The 27,533-nt window shown below is 40.4% G+C and overlaps 1 protein-coding gene across 1 annotated transcript in view; it reads right to left on the minus strand.

Moving 5' to 3' along the window:
- Positions 1-27,533, minus strand: part of LOC123392248 — a gene marked incomplete at its 3' end in the record, with an annotated part of 66,468 nt that overhangs the window by 38,650 nt on the left and 285 nt on the right. The gene's annotated exons all lie outside the window — the stretch shown is intronic.

The following is a 27,533-nucleotide window of genomic DNA, read 5'->3' on the forward strand; positions in this document are numbered from 1 at the left end:
GTTACAGAAATGATCTTAGTTATCATGCTCATGTCCTCCTTATTTTTTAAAGTGAATATGTGTATGTCTTTGTTTTGTTCCCTGTCTTTTTTATTTGCCATGTAACATAAGATGCATTGTCTTTATATCATTTTATTTAAGAATTCTTAACTTTTGGGGTGCCTGGGTGGCTCAGTGGGTTAAAGCCTCTGCATTCGGCTCAGGTCATGATCCTGGGGTCCTGGGATTGAGCCCCACATTGGGCTGTCTGCTCAGCAGGGAGCCTGCTTCCTCCTCTCTTTGCTTGCCTCTCTGCCTACCTGTGATCTGTCTGTCAAATAAATTAAAAAAAAGAATTTTTAACTTTCCATAATAATATTTCAACTTAAGGATATAAATGAGAAGAGAAAACGCCACTGAAGTTCTTCACCTCCTCTTCTGGGCAAGGGTTTGGAGTGGTTTTTTCTTTTTCTTTTTTCTTTTTTAAAATTTTTCTATGCAGGATATTTGTATAATATGTGGTGAAATTGTGACTGTGTTATTTTCTTTTTTTGCAGAATGAGTGTGATTAAGGCAATGAGTATGGAGGCCCAGCTTATGGGACATTGATGGTTGATGGTTAACTTAATGTATGAAAGTGACTAGGACATGGGTGAGAGGACTGAACATTGTTGCTCTGGGTGTCTGTGATGTTGTTTCTAGAAGAGATTGGTGTTTGAATCCATGGCCTCTATGGACGTGGGCATCATCCAAACCATTACAGTTCTAAGTAGAATAAAAGGCTGTGGGAGGAGGAATTCCATGTTTACTTCCCATGTGCATGCTTGAGCAGGGACACTGGTCACCCCATGCCCTTGGATGCAGTTACACCTTCAGGTCCCCAGGTTCTCTGCTAGACCCCACTGAGAATTTGATGAGATTTACATCACTGGCCATCCTGGGTCTCCACCTTGTGGCAGTAGATCATGGGACTTCTCAGCCTCTCCAGTGATCTATGCCAGTGAGCTATGTTTTCTGTTCCTCAGGAGAACTATGACTAATACATGGAGATTCTAGTATGTCTTGTGGTTAACTGTAACTGCCAAACTATGTCAGACATATGAAGGCCTAACAATCAAAGTTCTATGAATGAAGTGTCATGCTGTGTGTTTGGGACAAGAGCTGGGTGGGGATAATGAGGAGTGAAGAGATGATGAAGAAATCGCCAGATCTAAGAAGGGAGAGACCCCTGGTCCTTGGACACTGTTGGGAGAAACCTGCTTCCATTTATCCTGGGGGCTATTCTTAGAGCCTTACAGAAGCAAGAGTGCAGATGAGCATTCAGGATGATGTCATCTTTTCAAAACACAGAACAATAATGGTTTTGTCAAAGGAACAGTCTACTGAATGAGTACATTTGAAGTGAAAAATTAAAAATTAATTCATGTATAGTATGTGGATATATTGAAGTCAGTATTGAAGTCAGTTATGGATAATCCCAAATACTGATACTTTGTCCATCATTCATTCTTATTATTTAGGAACTATTTATAGAATCTTTTATTGAAATATTTAATGAGTGTTTAAAAACATTAAATAGTATTAAAATACTTAATAATAATACCTAATTAAAATATTTAATAAATAGATTACCTCAGATTTTTAAACTATGCATTTATTTACAATTATACATTAAAATCCAAGTGCTTTGTAGTTAGAAATATCAATAAATATTTGTAAAATCTGAAAGGATAAGAGGAAATTGTTGCACATTATTTCTTTAGAATATATATTTTTTTCATCTTTTATTTCCAAAGAAGATATAATATATATTTTAGTGTAAAAATTATTTCACCTTGAAACTCAATGATTATAACATACAATACTAATAAAATGTCGGAACCTGTAAAAATCCAGACTCCCAAGCCCAGTAGGTATTATTCTAGCTGAGAAGGAAAACAATTCACCTGTGGCTAGACTCACCCTGTATTTGCTGGGCCTGAGCGCCCCCTGGTGTCCTGAGTTCCCCCTAGTGACCCAAGCGCCCCCCGCTGGTGACACCAGCGCTCCCTGTTGTCCTGACTGTTCCTGTAGCCCAGCCTCTCCTGTGTTCCTGAAGGGAGGTTTGCCTCTGGGCTCACACTGACATTCCCTCACTATGTCTCTACCAGTAATACATGGCCAGGACCTTGGTGGCACTGAGATCAGTCAGCTGCAAGAACTCGTTCTTGGATGTGACTCTAGAGAAGGACATGTGGCTCTTATTGGATGTGCTGTCATGTGTGCTTTACCTATGATTTATAAACCAATTCACTGCCTCCAGTCACTTGGTGTTGGTGGATTCATTTCCACCAGAAATTACTGCATGACACAAAGCATCCAGAGACAACATTGGTGAGGTTCAGGGTCTGTGATCCCCTCACCAGTCATGGGCCTGACTCCTGAAGCAGCACCTGGGACAGGACACCTGGGCACAAGGCCCCGCCACTCATGACACTCACAACCATCCCAATGGTCCCATGTCTGACATCTGGACCATCTACTTGAAGATCTGTCACCAGCCACAGAGAAGGACCTAGAAACTTGTTTTCCTCCAGACCACAGCTCTTTCTTCCCCAGAGACCTCACCCTGTCTGAAGAGAGAGCTGTGAGCTCCCACACCAGAGAGTGAATTTTACCCTAGAGGTTGAGAAGTTTTCATGTTTGGGAGGGAGCCTGTCCTTGGAAGTCAACAGGGACAGAGTCAGGTTCCTCTGGACCTTTCAAGACCACCTGTGGGTATCTCCTTGTTGAACTCATAAGGCACGTTGTTCTGGGATGGGTGAGCCCTGGGTCTATGAGCTGTGTTGGAAGCAGGTCAATAGATGGCCTCACTTTTTGAGCATAAGAATAAATGTTGAATAAATGAGTGATTCAAAATTCATTTTAACCTGAACTATTTTTCAAAAGGATATTAATGGGATCCACACTTTGTAGCTACAGCTCTCCAAATGAACAACTATCTGCACAGCATGGGTGCACCTGGGGACCTTTGATCCCAATGGTCTCTGCTGATGGGCTTTGTCTGCCAAGATGTCTGCAAAACGTGTAAGTGATATCTCTGTCCTCAAGTGCATGGACACCAATACAAGGCACCTACTCTGTGTTTTGCAGTTACAGTTCCTATGTTGGGAGGGTGCCTCCCTGGTCCTGAGAAATCCACCTCACACAGGGGACTGTTACTTATGGGAGGAGGAGGATCTTGATTTAAAGAAAAGTGGGTAAATTTGCTCTTATGCAGCACAGAGATGATCATTAATTCAGGCATGGAGTTAATGACACTCAAATACTACCGTGAAGGAAATGGTGTTAACAACCCAGAGATTATTAGGATCTAAACATTAGAGGTCTAATAAGAGATTTTGCAGGTTATGTTCATATTCCTGAAAGACCTGCGGCAAGAAGATAAATGCTGAGATAGATGAGTAGACTTCAAATAGAGATCAGATGCCCATAGTACAGATAAATGACAGATGGATACTTAGATAAGGTTATAGCATTTTAAAAGACACTAGAGAGGAATCGTGTCATTAAAGATACATCAAATGAAATGTCCATAATTTTCAATGTTTTTAAAACCATATTTTCATGGTGAAAGAATATTTTGGTGTCAACTTTATGTTGACACCCAAGTAAGGGTATGTGTTAGTTTTTTTAATGAATAAGCAGAGTTTCCACTTAGGGTGGTGATGCCTCTTTGTAGATTTTGAATGTTGTGTAATTTTGTCTAAGCTCTGGAGCAGATCTTCCCCTATAACAGCCCATGCAATATTCCTTTGAAACCTAAATCATTATATAAGCAGGACCACATCTTTAAATGGAGAGGACGTAAATAAGATTATTTGTATTATTTAGCATCTTGCAATGCCTGAATCATGAAGGTTCAGGAATACCTAAACCATTTCCCCAGAGTGTGAGGTTATAAGGGAAATTGTGACTCAGAGGCAGGAATACAGAGGAGCCCTAAGCATGGGTTTGTTCCCATCATTGGACACTACAGAGCCCTACAGGAACCTGTCACTTCCCAGCTTCTGTCTGCACCCCCACCTGTGGCTGGGACTCGTGCTCAGAGGGCCCTGAGGTCCCCAAGTAACCATATTCCTCCTCTCCTTCAGAGACACTACCTGTCATTCCATGGTCTTACTTCCCAGGGTGTCCTGAGCTCTGGGATGTGCACCGACATATTGTTTCCAGAGTGGCTGCACCAGGTTGAATTCCCACCAATAATGCAAGAGGGTTCCCCTTTCGCCACCTCCTTGCCAACATTTGTTGTTTCCTGTCTTGTCATTGTAGCCTTTGTCACCTGTGTTGTCATATCATATTGAGGTTTTGACTTGTATTTCCCTGATGCTGAATGATGTGGAGGATTTTTTCATGTGTCTCTTGGCCATTTGTATGTCTTCTTTGGAGAAATGTTTGTTCTTGTGTTCTCCACATTTCTTGACTGGATTAATTTATTTTTGGGTGTTGAGTTTGGTAAGTTCTTTGTAGCTTTTAGGTATTAATCCTTCTTTTATTAAGTTCAGTTGTCTAACATATAGTACATCATTAATTTTTTTTTACATCATTGGAGTGTTCAGTAATTAATGAGTTGCATTAACCCCCAGTGTTCATTAGATCATGTCACCTCCTTAATATCCATCACCTTCTTACCCCATCTCCCCATCTTCTTCCCTTCTGAACCCTCAACATGTTACTCTGTGTCCAGAGTCTCTTATGGATTGTCTCGCTCTCTGATTTCTTCCCATTCAGTTTTCCCTCCCTTCCCCTATTGTCCTTTGCACTATTCCTTATGTTCCACATATGAGTGAAACCATGTGATAATTATCTTTCTCTGCCTGATTCATTTCACTTAGGATAATACCCTCCAGTTCCCTCTATGTTGATACAAATGTTAGGTATTCATCCTTTCTGGAGGCTGAGCAATATTCCGTTGTATATATGAACTGCATCTTCTTTATCCATTCCTCTGTTGAAGGACATCTGAGCTCCTGACACAGTTTGGCTAATGTAGACATTGCTGCTGTGAACATTGGGGAGCATGTGTCCCTTCTTTTCACTACATCTGTAATATGGGGTAAATACCTAGTAGTGGAATTGCTGGGTTGTAGGGTAGGCCTATATTTAACGTCTTGAGGAAACTCCATACTGTTTTTCAGAGTAGCTGTACCAGCTTGCATTCCCAGCAACAGTGCAAGAGGTTTACACTTTTTTCGCATCTCTGCCAACCAATGTTTCCTGACTCAATTAATTTTAGCTGTTCTGACTAGGGTGAGGTGGTATCTCAAGGTTTTTCTATTTCTTTTTACCTGATGCCAAGTGATATTGAACAGTTTTTCTTGCTTCTGTTAACCATTTGTCTGTCTTCTGCGGAGAAATATCTATTTGTGTATTCTACCCATTTCCTGCCTGGATTATTTGGGTGTTTTGAGGTGTTGAGTTTAAGTTCTTTTTTTTTTTTTTTAAGATTTTATTTATTTATTTGACAGACAAAGATCACAAGTAGGCAGAGATGTAGGGAGACAGAAGAGGAAGCAGACTCCCTGTGGAGCAGAGAGCCAGATGCAGGGCTCAATCCCAGATCCCTGGGATCATGACCTGAACTGAAGGTAGAGGCTTTAAACCACTGAGCCATCGAGGCACCCTGAGTTTAAGTTCTTTATAGAACTTGGATACTAACCCTTTATTTATAAGGCATTTACAAATATCTTCTCTCACTCTGAGGTTGCCTTTTAGCTTTGTAGACTGTTTCCATTGCTGGGCAGCTCTTTATCTTGATTAAGTCGAATCATTCATTGTTCCTTTGTTTGTCTTGCCTTTGGAAATGTGACTGTCAAGAATTTCCCTGGGCTGAGATCAAAGTGGTTGCTGCGTGCATTCTGCTCTAAGATTTTGATGAATTCTTGACTCCCATTTTGGCTTTTCATCCATTTTGAGTTCATTTTTGGGTATGGTGTAAGAGAATGGTTCAGTTTCATTCTTCTGCATGTTGCTGTCAAGCTTTCCCAAACCATCTACTGAAGGGACTGTTTTCCATTGGATATTTTTTCCTGCTTTATTTAAAATGGAAAAACATGGAAGTTTTCCCCATTTCTTTATGTCTTTCTCAATTTCTTTCATATGTGTTCAGTAGTTGCTAGAGTACAGATATTTTACCTCTTTGTTTAGGTTTATTCCTAGGTGGTTTTGTTTTGTTTTGTTTTGTTTTTGTGTTTTTTTTTTTTTTGGCCCAATCATCAAGGGGATCAATTGCTTGATTATCCTTATTCTGCCTCACTGTTAGTGTATAGAAATGCAGTTGATTTCTGGTCATTGATTGTATATCCTGTCACTTTGCTGAATTGCTGCATCAGTTCTAGCAAATTTTTTCCAGAAATTTTTGGGATTTCTATATTGAGTTTCATGTCATCTGTGAAGCATGAAAGTTTGACTTCTACTTTTCCAGTTTGGATGCCTTTTATTTCTTTTTGTTTTCTGATTGCTGAGGCTAGTCTTCCAGTACTACCTTGAAGTAGTGAGAGTGGACATACCTGTCAGGTTCCAGATCTTATGGGACAAGCCCCATCATTTCCTGCTTACAAGAGACTAATTTTAGAGCCAAATATGCCTTCTGTTTGAACTTAAGGTGATGGAGAATTATTGATTATGCCAGTGGACATCAAAAGAAAGCAGGGTAGCCATGCTTATGTCAGACAAATAGTGTTTAATCCAATGATAATAATAAGAGATGAAGAAGGGCACTATATCATAATAAAAGTGTTTAGCCAATAAGAATTTCTAAAAATTGTAGATATTTATGCCCCTAACCTGGTAGCAGTCAAGTATATAAATAATTAATATCAAAATGAGGGAAATTGGGAGGGGAGGTGAACCTCGAGAGACTATGGACTCTGAAAAACAATCTGGGGTTTTGAAGTGGTGGGGGGGTGGGAGGTCGGGGTACCAGGTGGTGGGTATTATAGAGGGCACAGATTACAAGGAGCACTGGGTGTGGTGCAAAAACAATGAATACTGTTACGCTGAAAAAAAGTAAAATTAAAAAAAAATGCAGAAGCACATTGATAATAGTACAATAATAGTAGGATATTTAACACCCCACTCACAGCAATGGACAGATCTGTTGGGGTTCCCTCAGAGGGGTGGAGGCGACCGGACCAGCCGGAGGCCCCTTCCCGGGGCTGAGCGGGATGGCGAGTGTCGCAAACCCGGACGCACCAACGGACGACACCAGGCTCGGAGGATCTGTCAAAGCAGGATCTCACTTTATTGAGCGGGGTTGCAGCTTATATTGGGTAGGGGATGGGAAATGAGGTCAGCGGGGAGAGAGCCTATGGGGTTTGGTTACGTAGTCAGTAACTGGGTAGGGTGTGTTGGGCGAGAGGAGGAAATATCAGAGATATGCGGAACCGAAACCGCCATGTTGGCGCCAATACTGCCACGGTGGTGCCTTTTCTAGCCGGAAGAGAAGGCAGGCCAGCGCCATCTTTGCTGTGCCCAACACAGATCATCTAAACAAAGATCAATAAGGAAACAAGGACTTTTCTATAATTATGTTCAGTTATTCAACTTATGGTACATCATTTGTTTTTGACACAATGTTCAATGACTCATTAGTTGCATATAACACTCAATGCTTATTAAAACACATGTCCTCCTTAATCACCACCCAGCTTCCCCATACTTCCACCCACTCCCTTCTGTAACCCTCACTTTGTTTCCCAGAGGTAAGAGTTTCCTAGGATTTTCTCTCTCTCTGATTTCTTCCCTTTCAGTTTTTCCTCCTATCCTTTAGGATCCTTTGCTCTGTCTCTTCTATTCAACATATGAGTGAAACCATATGATGACTGTCTTTCTCTGATTGACTTATTTCACTTTGCCTGGTACCATCCAGTTCTATCGATGTAAATGGTAAGTATTCATCCTTTCTGTTGGCTGAATAATATTCCATTGTGTATATGGACCACATCTTTTTTATCCATTCATCTGTGGAAGGGCATCTCAGCTCCTTCCACAGTTGTGGCTATTGCTGCTATGAACATTGGAGTGCAAGTGTCCCTTCTTTTCACTACCAATGTATCTTAGAGATAAATACTCAGTAGTGCAATTGGGTTGAAAGGTAGCTCTATTTTTTAAATTTATTTTTAATTTATTTTCAGCATAACAGTATTCATTATTTTTTCACCACACCCAGTGCTCCATGCAATCCATGCCCTCTATAATACCCACCACTTGGTACCCCGACCTCCCACTCCCTGCCCCTTCAAAACCCTCAGATTGTTTTTCAGAGTATTTTTACGTACATGAGGAAACTCCATACTGTATTCCAGAGTGGCCATACCAGCTTGGATTCCTACCAACAGCGTGAGAGAGTTCCCCTTTCTCCACATCCTTACCAATGTTCTTTGTTTCCTGTCTTGTATATTTTGGCCATTCTAACAGATAAAACGTGATATCTCATTGTGGTATTGATTTGCATTTCTTTGAGGGCTAGTGATGTTGAACATTTTCTCTTGTGTCTATTAACCATTTCTATGTCTTCTTTGGAGAAATGTCTGTTCTTATTTTCTGCCCATTTCTTGACTGGATTAACTGCTTTTTTTTGGGGGGGTGTTGATTTTGATAAGTTCTTTATAGGTCATGGATACCAGCCCTTTTTCTGTAATGTCAAATATCTTCTCACATTCTGTGGACTCACTCTTAGTTTTGTTGACTGTATACTTTGTTGTGCAAAAGCTTTTTATCTTGATGAAGTCCCCAAAGTTAATTTTTGCTTTTCTTTCCCTTGCCTTAGAGAGGTGTCTTGAAAGAAGATGCTGTGGTCAGTGCAAAGAGGTTACTACCTGTGTTCTCTAGCATTTTGATTGATTTCTGTCTCACATTGAGGTCCTTCATCCATTTGGAGTTTATGTTTGTGAATAGTGTAAGAGAATGGTCCAGTTTCATTCTTCTACATGTGTTTGTCCCGTTTTCCAAGAACCGTTTATGAAAAACTGTCTTTTTTCCATTGTAGGTTCTTTTGTGATTTTTCAAGGATTAGTTGACCATAGAATTGAGGGTCCATTTCTGGGGTTTCCATTCTGTTCCATTGACCTACGTGTTTGTTTTTGCACCAATACCATACTTTCTTGATGACTACGACTTGGTAATAGAACTTGAAATCAGGCATTGTGATGGCCCCAGCTTTGGTTTTGTTTTTCAACATTTCCCTGGTGATTTGATGTCTTTTTGGGCTCCATCTAATTGTAGGATTGTTTGTTCCAGTGCTGTGAAAGTTGTCGATGGCATTTTGATACAAATGGTATTCAAAGTGTAAATTGTGCTCAGCAGCACAGACATTTTGATGATGTTTATTATTCCAATCTGTGAGCATGGAGAGTTTTTGCATGCCTTTGGGTCTTCCTTAATTTCTTTCATAATAGTTCTATAGTTTGATAGATCCTTCAAGTGTGATATAGTGTCTCTCTACATCTCAGCATAGCCTTTGGCTTAAAGTCAAATTTGTTTGATATGAGAATTACTACCCTGTCTTTTTTTTTTTTTTTCAGTTCTGTTGGCATAAATGATTCTCCATCCCCTTACCTTCAATCAAGAGGTATCGTTAGCATCAAAATGAGTCTCTTGTAGACAGCATATGCATGGGTCTTGCTTTTTACTGAATCTGAAACCCTGTGTCTCTAAATGAGAGTATTCATTTGGTTCATGTTGAGAGGAACTTTTGTAAGATATGAAATTACTGCTTTTGTATGGCCATAAGGTCCCTGTTTCTATAGGCTTTCTGTTTTTTTCTGGTCCATAATACTTTTGTAGTTTCTTTTTATTTGCAGAATCTTCCCCCACTTTTTTCCCAGAGATTTTATTTCATCTTTTAAAAATTATTTATTTATTTAATTTATGTTTAATTTTTTAATTTTTTTAAAATTAATTAATTTATTTTCAGCATAACAGTATTCATTATTTTTTTTACTACGCCCAGTGCTCCATGCAATCCATGCCCTCTATAATACCCACCACCTGATTCCCCCAACCTCCCTCACCCTGCTCCTTCAAAACCCTCAGATTGTTTCTCAGAGTCTATAATCTCTCATGGTTCACCTCCCTTTCCAATTTCCCTCAACTCCCTTCTCCTGACCATCTCCCCTCATCCTCCATGCTATTTGTTATGCTCCACAAATAAGTGAAACCATATGATAATTGACTTTCTGTGCTTGACTTATTTCACTCAGCATAATCTCTTCCAGTCTCGTCCATGTTCCTGCAAAAGTTGGGTATTCATCCTTTCTGATGGAGGCATAATACTCCATAGTGTATATGGGCCACATCTTCCTTATCCATGGTTCTTTCCACAGTTTGGAGACCATAGCCATTGCTGCTATAAACATTGGGGTACAGATGGCCCTTCTTTTCACTATATCTGTATCTTTGGGGGTAAATACCCAGTAGTGCAATTGCAGGGTCATAGGGAAGTTGTATTTTTAATTTCTTGAGGAATCTCCACACTGTTTGGAGACATATCTTGAAACAAGTTGCTGTGGCCAATATTGAAGAGGTCACTGGTTATGTTCTCCTCTATGTTCTGATGGATTCCTGCCTCTCACTGAGGTCTTTTATCCATTTCGAGTTTATCTTTGTGTATGGTGTAAGAGAGTCATCGAGTTTCATTTCTACATATAGCTGTCCAATTTTCCCAGCAACATTTATTGAAGAGACTTTTTTCCTGCTTTGTCAATGATTAGTTGACAGTAAAGTTGAGGGTCCATATTTGGGATCTCTACTCTGTTCCACTAATCTATGTTACTGTTTTTTTGTGGTACGATGCTGTCTTGGTGATCACAGCTTTGTAGTAAAGCTTGAAATCAGGCAACGTGATGCCCCCAGTTTTGTTTTTCTTTTTCAACATTTCCTTAACAATTTAGCGTTCCTTCTGATTTTAAAATTTAGGATCGTTTGCTCCACCCCTTTGAAAAATGCCGGTGGAATTTTGATCAGAATGGCATGGAAAGTATCGATTGTCAAAATTTTGACATTTTTACAATGTTTATTCTTCCGATCTACAAACATGGAATGGTCTTCCACTTTTTTGTGCCTTACAGAATCCCATTTAATATTTCTTGCAGGTCTGTCTTGGTCACATAGTCTTTTAGTTTCTGCCTTCCCTGAAAGCTGTATCTCTGCATCCATTCTGAATGACAATCTGGCAGAATAAAGTATTCTTGGCTGCATGTTCTTTCTATTTATACCTCGAATCTATCCTACCATCCCCTTTGGCTTGTCTGGTTTCTGTGGATAGTTTGATGTTATTCTGATGTTACTCCCTCTGTATGTAAGAAAACTCTTCCCCCTTTCTGCTCTAAGGATATCTTCCCTGGCTCTATGATTTACATGTTTCACAATTTCATGTCAGGGTGTTGATCTACTTTTGTTGATTTTTTTAGGGGTCCTCTGTGCTTCTTGGTTTCAAATATTTGTTTCCTTCTCCAGATTAGGGAGATTCTCTGATGTGACTTGTTCAAATATACCTTCTAGTCTTCTCTGTTTCTCTATCCCCTTGGGGATCCCAGTAATTCTGACTTTGAGCCTTTCATTGCATTGTTCTCCCTAAGTCTAATTTCATGCGCCACTAACTGCCTATCCCTGTCTTGTTCAGTTTCCTTCCTCTGTCTCAGCTTATCTTGTAGGTCACTAATTATTCTTTTGCCTCATTTACCCTGGTTGTCAGAGAATCCAGTTTACGCACTATTTCATTCACAACATTTTAAAACTCAGCCTGATTGGATCTCATTTCTGTCCTTGAGGATTCTGTATTGCCATAAATGATTTTTTTCAAGCCTAGCTATTGACGTCATGATTGCTATCCTGAAGTCTGTGTCTGATGTCTTGGTTATATCTGAATCCACTAGTTCTGTGGCAGAGGATGCTGCCTGTTGTTCTTTTTTTGTTGTTGGGATTTCCTCCTCCTAGTCATTATGTCCATGGATGGTTGAGTGAATGGATCGAGTAAAAAATATCAACCATGACCCAAGCAGGATGCACCTTAACAATATCCAGAGTGTTTGGAAGCCACCATTGAAAAAACAAAGGGAAACTAATACACAAGAATAAAATAAAAAAAATTGAAAAGAGGAGGAAGGGCAAGATGACAGAGAAGTAGGAGACCCTCTTTCAACCAGTTCCCAAAAGTGAGCTAAGTATCTACCAAAGCACTGTGAGCACCCATGAAATCAGCCTGAGGTGTAGGATTGTATACTTCTGGGTATCTATGGGACAGAAGACATCAGTGGAGAAGTAAAGTGGAGTGGGAATGCTCAGACTGATACTGGAGGATAAATAGAATGAGGAGGGTGACACCAGAAGCAATCCCTATAGTTGAGGACCAGCATTAACTTGGAGTCTGGTTAAACGCACTCAAAAACAGCAAAAGATCTTAAGGGACAACTTGGATTCAGAGAGTCATGAGCATGGGCCTAAGCCCATGGACCTGGATGGCCACTGCTGCTGACCACCCATGCCAGAGAGAGTGCAACTGAGCCTCCAATTCCTGGTCCCTGAGACCCTGGCTGTGCACTGCTTGCACTACCACTCAGCTGGTGCACTCCCACCTGTGCATTAGGGAGTCTGGTGTGGGCGCCAGCCTGAACTCTCTAGAACCACACCCTTTTGTGCTCTGCCCACACTGCACAACCGGGATCTGCCTGCAACCCTGCCCATGCATGAGAGAGCTTGGTGTGAGAGTTTTCCAGTGGTTTCTAGGATCAGCCAAGGCTCTGAATTCTCCTAGACCATGCCTGAAGGAACTCGGCGAGATCTCTGGTTGGGATCCCTCAGTGGCGGCAGCCTTCTGTGACCTGGATGACTGAGTGGTGTGGGCCTGGTCCCTATACAGCAGTCTTGGTAAAGGCAGCGACCAAAAAGGGGCTCCCTGGACCAATATCACTCACAGTTTTAGTGGCCAGGGGGTGCAGAGACAAGCAGGCACTTTGGGTGACCCCTGAGACAGTGTCTGGGGACCCACACCGCCCACACCATAAATTTGTGCTGTTCAATGCAGTTTGCCAAGGGGGATTGTATGTTCTGGATCACCCAGAGGGGAGCAGACTGAGGCTTCTCTCTGAAGCAGAGGTCTGGGTACATTTTGCTTTCCACTAAACCTCCAAAAAGCTGCAAAAAACAAAACCTCCAAAATACAGAAGCTCAAAGAACCAGTTTCCATAGAGCCCAGCCCCTACATAAGGGGCAGGATGACTCAATCCAAGCAAGACTGACTGAAAAACAGTGCAGTGGGCACCTCCCCCAGAAGGCAAACCAAAAGAACAAGAGGACAACCACCACAAGGTTCCCATAAAACTGCAATACTCTGAGGCACCTGGGTGGCTCAGTGGGTTAAGCCGATGCCTTCAGCTCAGGTCATGATCTCAGGGTCCTGAGATCGAGTCTCGCATGGGCTCTCTGCTCAGCAGGGAGCCTGCTTTCCCCTCCCTCTCTGCCTGCCTCTGCATCTACTTGTGATCTCTCTCTTTCAAATGAATAAATAAAATCTTTTTTAAAAAAACTGTAATACCACATCAGGGAAAAACAATATATTAAGCTTCCAGTATGGCCCTAAAATCTATATATTTCATAGATACAACTATTTTTAAAAAATTCATTCTCACTATTCTTTTTTTTGGGTGTGTTTCAACTCTTTTTTATTTATTATTTCAATGATTTTTTTTTACTTTATCTTCCTTATGATTTTCTTTTTTAAAATTTATTTTTTTATTTTCAGCATAACAGTATTCATTATTTATTTTATTTGTTAAAATTAAATTTGTTTTCAGCATAACAGTATTCATTATTTTTTCACCACACCCAGTGCTCCATGCAATCCATGCCCTCTCTAATACCCACCACCTGGTACACCAACCTCCCACCCCCTGCCCCTTCAAAGCCCTCAGATTGTTTTTCAGAGTCCATAGTCTCTCATGATTCACCTCCCCTTCCAATTTCCCCCAACTCCCATCTCCTCTCTAACTCCCCATGTCCTCCATGCTATTTGTTATGCTCCACAAATAAGTGAAACCACATGATAATTGACTCTCTCTGCTTGACTTATTTCACTCAGTATCATCTCTTCCAGTCCCGTCCATGTTGCTACAAAAGTTGGGTATTCATCCTTTCTGATGGAGGTATCATACTCCATAGTGTATATGGACCACATCTTCCTTATCCATTCGTCCGTTGAAGGGCATGTTGGTTCTTTCCATAGTTTGGCGACCGTGGCCATTGCTGCTATAAACATTGGGGTACAGATGGCCCTTCTTTTCACGACATCTGTATCTTTGGGGTAAATACCCAGTGGCTTTCCTATACACTAACAATGAAAATACAGAAAGGAAAATTAGAGAATCCATTCCATTTACTATAGCACCAAGAACGATAAAATACCTGGGAATAAACCTAACAAAAGAGGTAAAGGATCTGTACTTGAGGAATGACAGAACACTCATGAAAGAAATTGAAGAAGACACAAAAAGATCGAAGACCATTCCATGCTCTTGGATCGGAAGAATAGACATTGTTAAAATGTCTATACTGCCTAGAGCAGTCTATACTTTTAATGCCATTCCCATCAAAATGTCACCGGTATTCTTCAAAGAGCTGGAGCAAATATCCTAAAATATTTATGGAATCAGAAGAGACCCCAAATCGCTAAGGAAATGTTGAAAAACAAAAATAAAACTAGGGGCATCATGTTACCTGATTTCAAGCTTTATTACAAAGCTGTGATCCCAAGACAGCATGGTACTGGCATAAAAACAGACACATAGAGCATTGGAACAGAGTAGAGAGCCCATATATGGACCCTCAACTCTATGGTCAAATAATCTTTGACAAAGCAGGAAAAAATATACAGTGGAAAAAAGACAGTCTCTTCAATCAATGGTGCTGGGAAAACTGGGCAGCTATATGTAGAAGAATGAAACTCGACCATTCTCTTACACCGTACACAAAGATAACTCAAAATGGATAAAAGACCTCAATGTGAGACAGGAATCCATCAGAATCCTAGAGGAGAACATAGGCAGTAATCTCTTCGGTATCAGCCACAGCAACTTCTTTCAAGATATGTCTCCAAAGGCAAAGGAAACAAAAGCAGAAAGAAACTTTTGGGACTTCATCAAAATCAAAAGCTTCTGCACAGCAAAGGAAACAGTCAACAAAACAAAGAGGCAACCCACAGAATGAGAGAAGATATTTGCAAATGACAGTACAGACAAAAGGTTGATATCCAGGATCTATAATGAACTCCTCAAACTCAATATACACAAAACAGATAATCATATCAAAAAATGGGCAGAAGATATGAATAGACACTTCTCCAGTAAAGACATACAAATGGCTATCAGATACATGAAAAAAATGTTCATCATCACTAGCCTTCAGGGAGATTCAAATTAAAACCACATTGAGATATCGCCTTACACCAGTTAGAATGGCCAAAATTAGCAAGACAAGAAACAACATGTGTTGGAGGGGATGTGGAGAAAGGGGAACCCTCTTCCACTGTTGGTTGGAATGCAAGTTGGTGCAGCCTCTTTGGAGAACAGTGTGGAGATTCCTCAAGAAATTAAAAATAGAACTTCCCTATGACCCTGCCATTGCACTCCTGGGTATTTACCTCAAAGATACAGATGTCATAAAAAGAGGGCCATTCTGTACCCCAATGTTTATGGTAGCAATGGCCATGGTCGCCAAACTGTGGAAAGAACCAAGATGCCCTTCAACAGACAAATGGATAAGGAAGATGTGGACCATGTACACTATGGAGTATTATGCCTCAATCAGAAAGGACAAATACCTAACTTTTGTAGCAACATGGATGGGACTGGAAGAGATTATTCTGAGTGAAATAAGTCAAGCAGAGAGAGTCAATTATCATATGGTTTCACTTATTTGTGGAGCATAACAAATAGCATGGAGGACATGGGGAGTTAGAGAGGAGATGGGAGTTGGGGGAAATTGGAAGGGGAGGTGAACCATGAGAGACTATGGACTCTGAAAAACAATGTGAGGTTTTTGAACGGGAGGTGGGAGGTTGGTGTACCCGGTGGTGGGTATTAGAGAGGGCACCGATTTCATGGATCACTGGGTGTAGTGCAAAAATAATGAATACTCTTATGCTGAAAATAAATATATAATATATATAAACCAACCAACAAACAAAAAAGAATGATATAGTGTCATTCTGTATCTCTGAGTACAGTCTTTGGTTTACAATCTTATTTATCTGATATTAGAATTGCTACCTCAGCCTTCTTTTGAGGCCCATTGGCATGAAAGATGCTTCTCCATCCCCTTGCTTTCAGACTGGATATATCCTTAGGTTCAAAATGGGTCTCATGTAGACAACATATGAATGGGTCCTGTCATTTTATCCAATCTGCAACCCTTTGTCATTTTATTGGCGCATATAGGCCATTCACATTGAGAGTGATTATTGAGAGATAGGTTTTATTGACATCATGTTACCTGTGAAGTCATTGTTTCTATAGATTTTCTCCATATATTTCTGTTCAGTGATATTCTTGTTTTTTTTTTTTTTTTCATCTTTTATAGAACCTCCTGTAATATTTCTTGCAATGCCAACTTGGTGGTCACATACTCTCAAAACCTTGCTGGTCTTGGAAGCTCTTTACCTCTCCATCCATTTGAATGTCAGTCTTGCTGGATAAAGTATTCTTGGCTGCATGTTCTTCTCATTTAGTGTCCTGAATACTTCTTGCCAGCACTTACTTGTTTGCCAGGTTTCTGTGGGCAGGTCTGATGTTATTCTGATGGGCTTTCCTCTGTATGTAAAGAATCTCTTCCCCCTAGTTGCTTTCAAGATCCCCTGTCTAAAATTGTGATTCATCATTTTCAAAGTCAGGTGTCTTGAGGTCTTTCTAGATTCTATGATCTTGGGGGAACCCTTTCTGTTTCTAAAACATGAACGATGGTTCCATTCACCAGATTGGGAAAAGTTTCATGGAGAATCTCTTCAACTATATCTTCTAGTCTTGTTTCTTTCTCTTCCCCCTCAGGGACTTAAATAATTCTGACATTGGAATATTCGATGGCATCATTTATTGCCCTAATTCTGTTTTCATTGCTTCTAAGCTGTTTGTTCCAGTCTTCCTCCTGATTCTTTTTCTCTCTCTGTTGTCCTCAAGATCACACATTCTATCTTCCGCCTCGGTTACCCTAGCTTTTAGAGAATTTAAATTAGATTGGAACTCATTGAGAGCATTGTTAACATCTTCCCTGGTGGCTTTCACTTCTGCCCTAAGCAATTCCATTTTGTCATTAAAGGCTTTCTCTAACCTAGCTATTGCCTGGATAATTGTTAGCCTGGATTCCCTTTCTGATATAATATCTATGTCCATATCCAATAGCTCTGAGAGAGATGGCCCAGTCTCTGAATTTTTCTTCTGTTGAACATTCCTCCTTTTAGTCATTTTGGTGAGAGATTGCTGAATGGTTGTGTAGCTGAATGTATCAACCATGGTGCAGGCAAGGTGCACTTTGGATGCTTCTGAGCAATAGGGAGTGCCCACTAATAAAAAAGAAAAAAGAAAATAAAGAGAAAGAGACAGCCAGGAAAAAAGGAATAAAGAAAAGAGAAGACACAGCCCAAATGGGCCCCAAAGTTATGATTTATAAAGTATACAAACAGAAACAGACAAACAAAAAGACGGGCAAATGTAAATGAGAAGAAAAGAAAAATGAAAATAAGTATTGAGCTAAAATGATCCCCAAGTATAAGATTATATACTACTAGGACAAAAACAAATACACAGAAACACTGACAGAAGAAAAATTTGGGAGAGTTGTTATAAATTCTCAGTGTGGGTGAGGCTGGTTATTTTGATTCTTCCTGGATGTATGTTGATATCTTTGTTAAAGGACCCAACTTTCCTGAGATAAAGGGGGAATAAAACTGGTTTACATATAGGGGTAGCATTGTTTTGATGAAGGGGGACTACCTTGAAGCTTATCTCTATATGAATATTAAAAAAATAATAATAACATAAATAAAAAGTTAAAAAAATAGAAAATCAAAAGAAAAACGCAGGTATATGAACCAAAGAATTTCAGTTTTAAAGGATATTATGAGCTTCCCTATGACCCTGCCATTGCACTACTGGGTATTTACCCCAAATATAGAGATGTAGTGAAAAGAAGGGCCATCTGTACCCAATGTTTATAGCAGCAATAGCCACAGTCGCCAAACTGTGGAAAGAACCAAGATGTCCTTCAACAGACGAATGGATAAGGAAGATGTGGTACATACATTATGGAGAATTATGCCTCCATCAGAAAGGATGAATACCCAACTTTTGTAGCAACATGGACGGGACTGGAGGAGATTATACTGAGTGAAATAAGTCAAGCAGAGAGAGTCAGTTATCATATGGTTTCAATTATTTGTGGAGCATAACAAATAGCATGGAGGGCATGGGGAGTTAGAGAGGAGAAGAGAGTTGAGGGAAATTGGAAGGGGAGGTGAATCATGAGAGACTATGGACTCTGAAAAACAATCTGAGGGGTTTGAAGTGGCAGGGGGGGTGGGAGGTCGGGGTACCAGGTGGTGGGTATTAAAGAGGGCACGGATTGCATGGAGCACTGGGTGTGGTGCAAAAATAATGAATATTGTTATGCTGAAAATAAAAGATAAATTAAAAAAAAAGTTGCATCACAAAATAAAAAGACAAACTGAGAGATAAAGATCTCCAGACATAATAATAAATTTATGGATCAGTACAAAAGACACTACAAAAAAAAAGTGAACATATTGTGGTCTTTGTCTTCTTTGGAATGCTGCCCATCATAAAAAAAAAAAACATAATAAATATCATGGTCTTTCATGGTCTTGTCAAGTATTTCACTGAGCAATAGAAGTATAAATAAAGGTACACTTATTACAATTACAAAATTATATACTCTAGAAAATTAAAGCTAGTGTAAGGTAACATGAAGATCAATAGTAATGCGGGGACAGAGTGAAGAAGGAATGAGGAGGGAAGAATTGCAAAGAAAATACAGGAAATTTAGTGGGAAATTGATTTGCTTGCTCTAGATAATGCCGATTCTGACAGAAGGGTTTATCATATCACACAATCTACACTTGTGCATTTCATCCTGTGTCAAGTACACACAGCAGAGCTGTTGCAGATAATCCCAGAAATGACTTGGGAGGAACGTAGAGATACTGAAATGTTAGAGACTTGAAAATAGAACTGCACAAACACTAATTCTCTCTACTTTTTAGAGAAAATCGAAAAGAAGCAAAATCATCTTGTCCCCATCAACAGCAGAGCTTCCACCTTTCTCATGAACCTGCCCATTCTGTCCCACAAGTGTTTCAAGGACATCAGGTCTGGCAGGGAGTAGCCCAGGCCAATTCCTGGGGCTCACACACTACACAAGCTCTTGGACACCTCACACAACCTCTATAATTTTGTGTGTATGTTCAAAACTCTTTCTGGTGTAACATGAAACAAACACCCCAAGATGTGGGTAAATGTGTAAAAAGAGATTGTTTTAATTATATGATTTTCCAGAGGCCATAAGTAGGAGGAGGCGCCCTTTCAACCTATACCCTAAAGTGAGCTGATTACCTTCCAAAGAACTCCGCGATTACCCACGAAATCAGCCTGAGATCAGAATTATACACGTCTGGATCTCTACTGGAGCAGAAGACGCCAGTGGGCAGGTAAAGCTAAGTAGGAAAGTCGGACTGATATCTGAAGATAAACAAAAGAGGGAGGGAGCCAGAAGAGGTGACCCGCTGGAAAGTAATATCCCAATAGGAGAGTGCCCTGCACCTGGGGACCAGCATTAACTCCAGAGTCTGGCAGAAAGCACTCAAAAACAGCAAAGGATCACGGGGTGGAGGGGGATTGCAGGAATCTGGTGTTAGGGTCTGACTGAACCACCAGCATGCCTGAGAGTGCCTGGGGCCCGGCTCCCCTGAGGGGTTGGGAGCCTCGCCAGCCAACAAGCACAGCCTTTTTGCAGTCCCCACTTGAGTGCCCTGCCATGCCATCACAGTCCGAGTCGTGCCCTGAGCCCTCCCCTGAGAGAGGTGCACACAAATGCCAGCTGGGTTCTCTCAGACCTGAAAGACCAGGCACTCCCAGCCAGGGCCAGCGGGAAAATCTCAGTGTGTGATCACTGCTTGGAACCTCTCTGGCAGTCTGGAGCTGCCCAGACAGCCGCTGCTGCCCTGGTTTTGGGTACAAGCAAAAAATCCTGAGTCCCCAGGGACCGCGACTGGGAACCTGCTCTGCCAGCGGCCAAGGGGGGATTTATTTGGGCTCTGCAGCCATACTGAGGCTTCTCTCTGAGAGCGAGGTCATGGTGCAGTTTGCTTTCCTCTAAACCTACAAAACCATCAAAAGCAGTCAAGGTGAGAGAGAAAAGAAAAGTGAACAAATATAAAAACCTCCAGAGAACAAAAGCCTGAAAAAAACCAGTTTCCTCAGAGCCCACCCCCTTGAGGGGGACCTGGGAACTTAACTGAGTGAAAACCCATGTGGCAGGCCCCTCCCCCAGAAAACCAACCAGGAAAGGAAAAAAAAAAGACAATGAGAGAACAACCACCACTACTTCATGGGACAATTTTTATTATCAATTCAATCCCACTATTCTGGCTCATTTTTTAATATAGTTAATTTTTTATTATATAGATAATTTTTTAACCTACTTACCGACACTATGAGATGTCCAGTACATCAAATTCCATAATAACCTTCTAACCTGAACTTTTTGATACATACACTTGTGTTTTCCTTTTGCATTTCTATTTTTTAAATTTCTTTTTTTAAATTTTAGTTTAGTCTAGTTTATTCCTTTTTTAATTTTTATTTTCTAATATTCATATAGAGTTAAACTTCAAGGTAATCCCTTTTCCCCCATCAATGCCACCCCTATAGGTAAACCAATTCCTAATTCCCCCTTATCTTAGGAAAGTTGAGTCCTTTTAACAAAGATATCAAGATACATCCAAGAAGAATCAAAACAACATTCCTCACCCACACTGAGAATTTATAAACACTCTCCCATCTTTTTCTTCCACCAGTATTTCTGTGTTTTTGTATTTGTCCTAATAGTATATAAATCTTAAACTTGGGGTTCTTTTTGACGAGGTTCTTCCTCGTCAAAAGGTTCTTCATATATATATGCAAATATATATATATATATATATATATATATAATTTTTTTCTCTTGTCATATACTTTTATTAGTCTTTTTGTTTGTCTGTGTCTCTTTGTATACTTCATAAATCTTACCTTGGGGCCTGTTTGGACTGAACCTTCTCTTTTATCTCACCTTTCTTTCCTGTCTCTCTCCCTCTCTCTTTTTTTCTTTTCCTTTTCTTTTTCCTCTCATTTGGGTGGGGAACCCTGATTGCTCAGAAGCATTCCAGGGTGCACCTTGACTGCACCACAGTCGATACACCCAGCTACACCCGTTCTGCCATCTCTCACCAAAATGACTAGGAGGAGGAATGCCCAACAGAAGAAGAATACAGAGGATGGACCTTCTGCAACAGAACTAATGGCTATCAACATAGACAATATGTCGGAAAGAGAATTCAGGCTAAAAATTATTCAAGCAATAGCTAGGTTGGAGAAAGCCATGGGTGACCAAACGGAATTGATTAGGGCCAAACTGAAAATGACCAGAGATCATGTTTTCAATATTAGGGAAGTGCTGAAAGCTACCAGGGATGAGCTTCACAATGCTCTCAATGAGTTCCAATCTAATCTAAATTCTCTCAACGCTAGAGTAACTGAGACAGAAGATAGAATTATTGATCTGGGGGACAAACATATAGAGAGAAAGGATCAGGAGGAAGTCTGGAACAAACAGTTTAGAAGCCACGAAAAAGGAATCAGGGAAATAAATGGTGCCATGAAACGTAACAACGTCAGAATTATTGGAATCCCTCCCTGAAGGGGAGGAGAAAGAAAGAAATCTAGAAGATATAGTGGAACAAATTCTTCATGAAAATTTTCCAAATCTCATGAATGGAACCAGCGTTCATGTACTAGAGGCTGAAAGGTTTTCCCCCAAGATTACAGATTCTAGAAAGTCCTCAAGACACCTAGTAGTAAGAATGAAGAATTATAATTTTAGGCAGAACCTCTTGAAAGCAGCTAGGACAAAGAAGCTCCTTATGTACAGAGGAAAGCCCATCAGAATAATGTCAGACCTGTCCACAGAGACCTGGCAAGCCAGAAAGGGCTGGCAAGATATATAGGGCACTGAATGAGAAGAACATGCAGCCAAGAATACTTTATCCAGCAAGACTGACATTCAAAGTGGATGGAGAGATAAAGAGTTTCCAGGACCGGCAAGGCTTAAAAGAGTGTGCAACCACCAAGCCGATACTGCAGGAAATATTAAGGGGGCTTCTTTAAAGGAGGAAAAAGCCCAAGAATAGCATTGAAGAGAAATATAGAGACAATCTACAGAAAGAAAGACTTCAGAGGTAACTCGATGTCAATAAAAACATATCTATCAATAATTGCCCTCAATTTGAATGGCCTAAATGTGCCCATAAAATGGCACAGGGTTGCAGACTGGATAAAATGACAGGACCCATCCATATGTTGTCTACAAGAGACCCATTTTGAACCTAAAGATACACCCAGACTGAAAGTGAAGGGATGGAGAAGCATCTTTCATTCTTTCATGCCAATGGGCCTCAAAAGAAGGCTGGGGTAGCGATTCTCATATCAGACAAATTAGATTTTTTTTTAAAGATTTTATTTGTTTATTTGACAGAGAGAAATCACAAGTAGATGGAGAGGCAGGCAGAGAGAGAGAGAGGGAAGCAGGCTCTCTGCTGAGCAGAGAGCCCAATGCGGGACTCGATCCCAGGACTCTGAGATCATGACCTGAGCCGAAGGCAGCGGCTTAACCCACTGAGCCACCCAGGCGCCCCTCAGACAAATTAGATTTTAAACTAAAGAATCTAGTCAGAGATACGCTACATCATTCTTAAAGGGACTATCACCAAGATGATCTAACAATTGTAAATATCTATGCCCCCAATATGGGAGCAGCCAATTACATAAGAAAACTGTTAATCAAGATAAAGAGTCATATTGATATAAATACACTAATTGTTGGAGATCTTAACATGCCTCTCTCAGAAATAGATAATCGAAGCAGAAAATCAATAAATAAACAAGAGCATTGAATGACGCATTGGACCAGATGGACCTTATAGATATAGACAGAACATTCCACCCTAAAGCAACAGAATACTCATTCTTCTCAACTGCACACGGAACCTTCTTCAGAATAGACCACATGCTGGGTCACAAACTAGGACTCAACTGATACCAAAAGACTGAGATGATTCCCTGCATATTCTCAGATCACAATGCTTTGAAACTGGAGCTCAATCACAAGGAAAAGTTCAGAAGGAACTCAAAGACCTGGAAGCTAAAGACCACCTTGCTTAAGAATGTTTGGATCCACCAGGAGATCAAAGAAGAACTGAAACAATTCATGGAAACCAATGAGAACGAAGACACTTTGGTCCAAAACCTATGGGATACAGCAAAGGCGATCCTAAGGGGGAAATACATAGCCATTCAAGCATCTCTCAAAAAAATGGAAAAATCCAGAACACAGCAGCTGTCTCTACACCTTAAAGAACTGGAGAATCAACAACAAATCAAACCAACTCCACACATAAAAAGGGAAAACATCAAGATTAGAGCTGAGATCGATGAGGTAGAATCCAGAGATACAGTAGAGCGTATCAATGAAACTAAAAGCTGGTTTTTTGAAAGAATCAATAAGATCGATAAACCATTGGCCACACTAATCCAAAAGAAAAGAGAGAAAGCTCAAGTTCATAAAATTATGAATGAAAAGGGAGAGATCACAACAACACCAAGGAAGTAGAAACAATCATCAGAAGTTATTATCAACAGTTATATGCCAATAAGCTAAGCAACCTAGATGAAATGGATGCATTCCTGGAAAACTATAAACTACCAAAATACAATCAGGAAGAAATTGACAACCTGAATAGATCAATATGTAGTAACAAGATTGAAGGAGAGATTAAAAACCTCCCAGAAAACAAGAGCCCAGGACCTGATGGAGTCCCTGGGGAATTCTACCAAACTTTCAAAGAAGAAATAATACCTATTCTCCTGAAGCTGTTTCAGAAAATTGAAGCATAAGGAAAACTTCCCAACTCTTTCTATGAAGCCAGCATTACCCTGATCCCCCAAACAGACCAAGACCCTACCAAAAAGGAGAATTTCAGACCAATATCACTGATGAATATGGATGCTAAGATTCTCAACAAGATCCTAGCCAACAGGATCCAACAGCACATTAAAAAGATTATCCACCATGACCAGGTGGGATTCATCCCTGGGCTACAAGGATGGTTCAACATTCGCAAATCAATCAATGTGATAGAACAAATTAATAAGAGAAGAGAGAAGAACCACATGGTTCTCTCAATTGATGCAGAAAAAGCATTTGACAAAATCCAGCATCTGTTCCTGATTAAAACTCTTCAAAGTATAGGGATAGAGGGAACATTCCTGAACTTCAAGAAATTAAATATTTAAAAAAATAAAAAAAAAAGTTAAAACCACTTGACAAGTTCTAGAATAAGAATGCAATAAAGTTTGGAATGTTGTGATTAAAAAACACAATGATATATTACCTTACATGAGTTAGGAAGACTAAAATCAACAGGACAGGGAACAAGAAATTTTGGAGAGGATGTGGAGAAAAGTGAATGCTCTTGTGCTCTTGGGGGCAATGCAGGTTGATACAGCCACTTTGGAAAACAGTGTCTAGGTTCTTCAAAACTTAAAAATAGGACTACCCTATTATTCAGCAATTGCACTATTGGATATTTACCCCAAAGATACAGATGTAGTGAAAAAAGGGGCACATGCACCCCAATGTTCACAGGATTAATGTTCACTATAGTGAAACTGTGGAGGAGCTGAGATGTCCTTCCATAAATGAGTGGATAAAGAAAACGTGGTCCATATGTACAATGGAATATTACTCAACCATCAGAAAGGATGAATACTTTTATGGATGAATACTGTTATGTCAACTAGAGTAAGTAAAGCAGAGAAAGATAATTATCCTATGGTTTCACTTCTATGTGGAACATAAGGAATAGTGTGGAGGACCACAGAGAAAGTCAATTATCATACGGCTTCACTTACTTGTGGATTAAAGGAATAAAATGAGGGACATTAGGAGAGGGAAAGGAAAAGTGAGTTGGGGGAATTTGGAGAGGGATATGAAGCATGAGAGCCTGTGGACTCTGAGAAACAAACTGAGGGTTTGGGAGTGGAGGGGGGTGGAGGGATGGGTGAGCCTGGTGTTGGGCATTAAGGATGGCACGTATTGCATGGAGCTGTAGGTGTCGTGCATAAACAATGAATCTTGGAACACTGAAAAATAAAATAAAATAAAAAAGAAATCAGAGAGGGAGACAAACCATGAGAGACTCTGGATTCTGGGAAACAAACAAGGATTGCAGAAGTGAGGGTGGTGGGGGATGGGCAGCCAGGTGATGGGGATTAAGGAGGGCAGGTGATGTCATGAGCACTGGGTGTTATACACAAATAATGAATCTTTGAACACTACATCAAAAATTAATCATGTACTATATGTTGGCTAAGTAAACATTAAAAGAGAATATAGACTTTTTTTCACATTTTTAAATTTTTTTCAGTGTTACAGAATTCATTGTTTATGCACCAAGGAAATAAGGGCTTTGACACACTGGACCAAATAGACTTCTTAGTTATTTATTTGGGACCTTTTTCTTTCATTTTGAGAAAGGAGGTAGAGGATTCCCAGGTGTATTGCGTTTGTTCCCCCAGAAGTATCACGTGACATGATGAGCACAGGGTTTTATACTGAACAGATAGATCGTTGATTATTATATCAAAAGTCAATGATGTACTATAACTTGGCCAATTGAATTAGAAAAAAAAAACATATGCAGCTCCTGGTTTCTTTGATCTGTTCTGTGTTTCTTAGTTTCTATATAATCTTTTTCTTCTCTAATCTTGCTATTTCCTTCCTTCTGCTGTATTTAGGATTCAGCTGTTGCTCTTTCTCAATCATCTTTAGGTGTAATGTTAGGTTGTTTATTTAAGATTCTTCTTTCTGGAGGTGATCCTGTATGCTGTGTATTTCTGTCCTGGGACCACCTTTGCTGCAGAGAAGTTACAGGATGGTGATAAAGGTTTTTTACTCTTTTCTTCGATTTAATTTTATTTTTTCAGTGGCGATTTTATACTCGTGTGTGTGTGTGTGTGTGTGTGTGTGTGTTGAAAGACCCTCGATCCGCACTCAAGAAGCAGACACCAAGCCTCCACTGGATGCAAGTTGCAAGAGGTTTATTGGTTACACAGGTGCCTGCAGATGCATCAGCCCTTGTGGGCTGGGATAGACTGGGGAGCAGATTATATAGGGCAAGGGTTGGGGTGGCGGGAAGCGAGCTTACAGAAGCAGATGCTTGGTTACAGGGATCTGATTGGTTAACTTAAATCAAGCATTGTCAGGCACTGGGTTTAAGGCAAGGACACAAGGGTTGTTCTGGCGGGCCTTGGCTCAGCATTCTGGAAAGTCCCAGGTACACTCTATTCCTCATTTGTCTTTTCTTTTGACAGACCGGGTGATCACAGACAATAGACATCCTGGTATGTGTTGCCATCCGGCTATGGAAACAATCAAGCCTTCAGCAAGGGGATAGGGGGTGCTTTGGGGACATCAGGTTACTTAAACAAGCCTTTAGCAAAGGGAGCGGGGTCTTTTAGTGTGTGTGTGTGTGTGTGTGTGTGCACGTCTGTGATATTCTGGGTCTGTTGGAGGTTCATGTGATCCACAGTGAGTGCCAATGAGATTCTTATAAAGGTTTTGTTGACATGCATCACGATATTTGTAATTTATTAGTATTTAAGGACCAGAGGAAAGTAATGTAACTGATTTTTTTTTGCATGTTAGTATATTTTTATTCCTGTTACAACTAAGTTTCTAAGTCAGGGAGTGAATAGGTAAGCACAGAATAATGTCAAGGAGGCTCCCCTGGGAAAATTGCTCTATGGAGAGGAAACCCCAGACCCTGACAGGAAACATGCCCTAGACTCCATGTGCACCTGCTCCTGGGACCAAAGACAGAATTGGTGAGGAGTGTGCACGCTCTGCTGGTCTTATGCCTTTGTAGTCTAAGGTTTGTGTCTGGGATCACACTGATATCCCCTCACTGTGTCTGTTGCACAGTAATACATGGCCGTGTCCTCGGTTCTCAGGCTGTTCATCTGCAGATACAGCGTGTTCTTGCCATTGTCTCTGGAGATGGTGAATCGGTCCTTCACAGAGTCTGCATAGTATATGCTATTTCCATCACTCCTAATCCATGCGACCCACTGCAGCCCCTTCCCTGGAACCTGGTGGATCCAGTTCATGTCATAGTTACTGAAGGTGAATCCAGAGGCTGCACA

The sequence above is a fragment of the Mustela putorius genome, unplaced genomic scaffold, assembly GCF_011764305.1.
Source record: "Mustela putorius furo isolate JIRA1106 unplaced genomic scaffold, ASM1176430v1.1 tig00000479_pilon_pilon_pilon, whole genome shotgun sequence".
Taxonomy (NCBI): domain Eukaryota; kingdom Metazoa; phylum Chordata; class Mammalia; order Carnivora; family Mustelidae; genus Mustela; species Mustela putorius.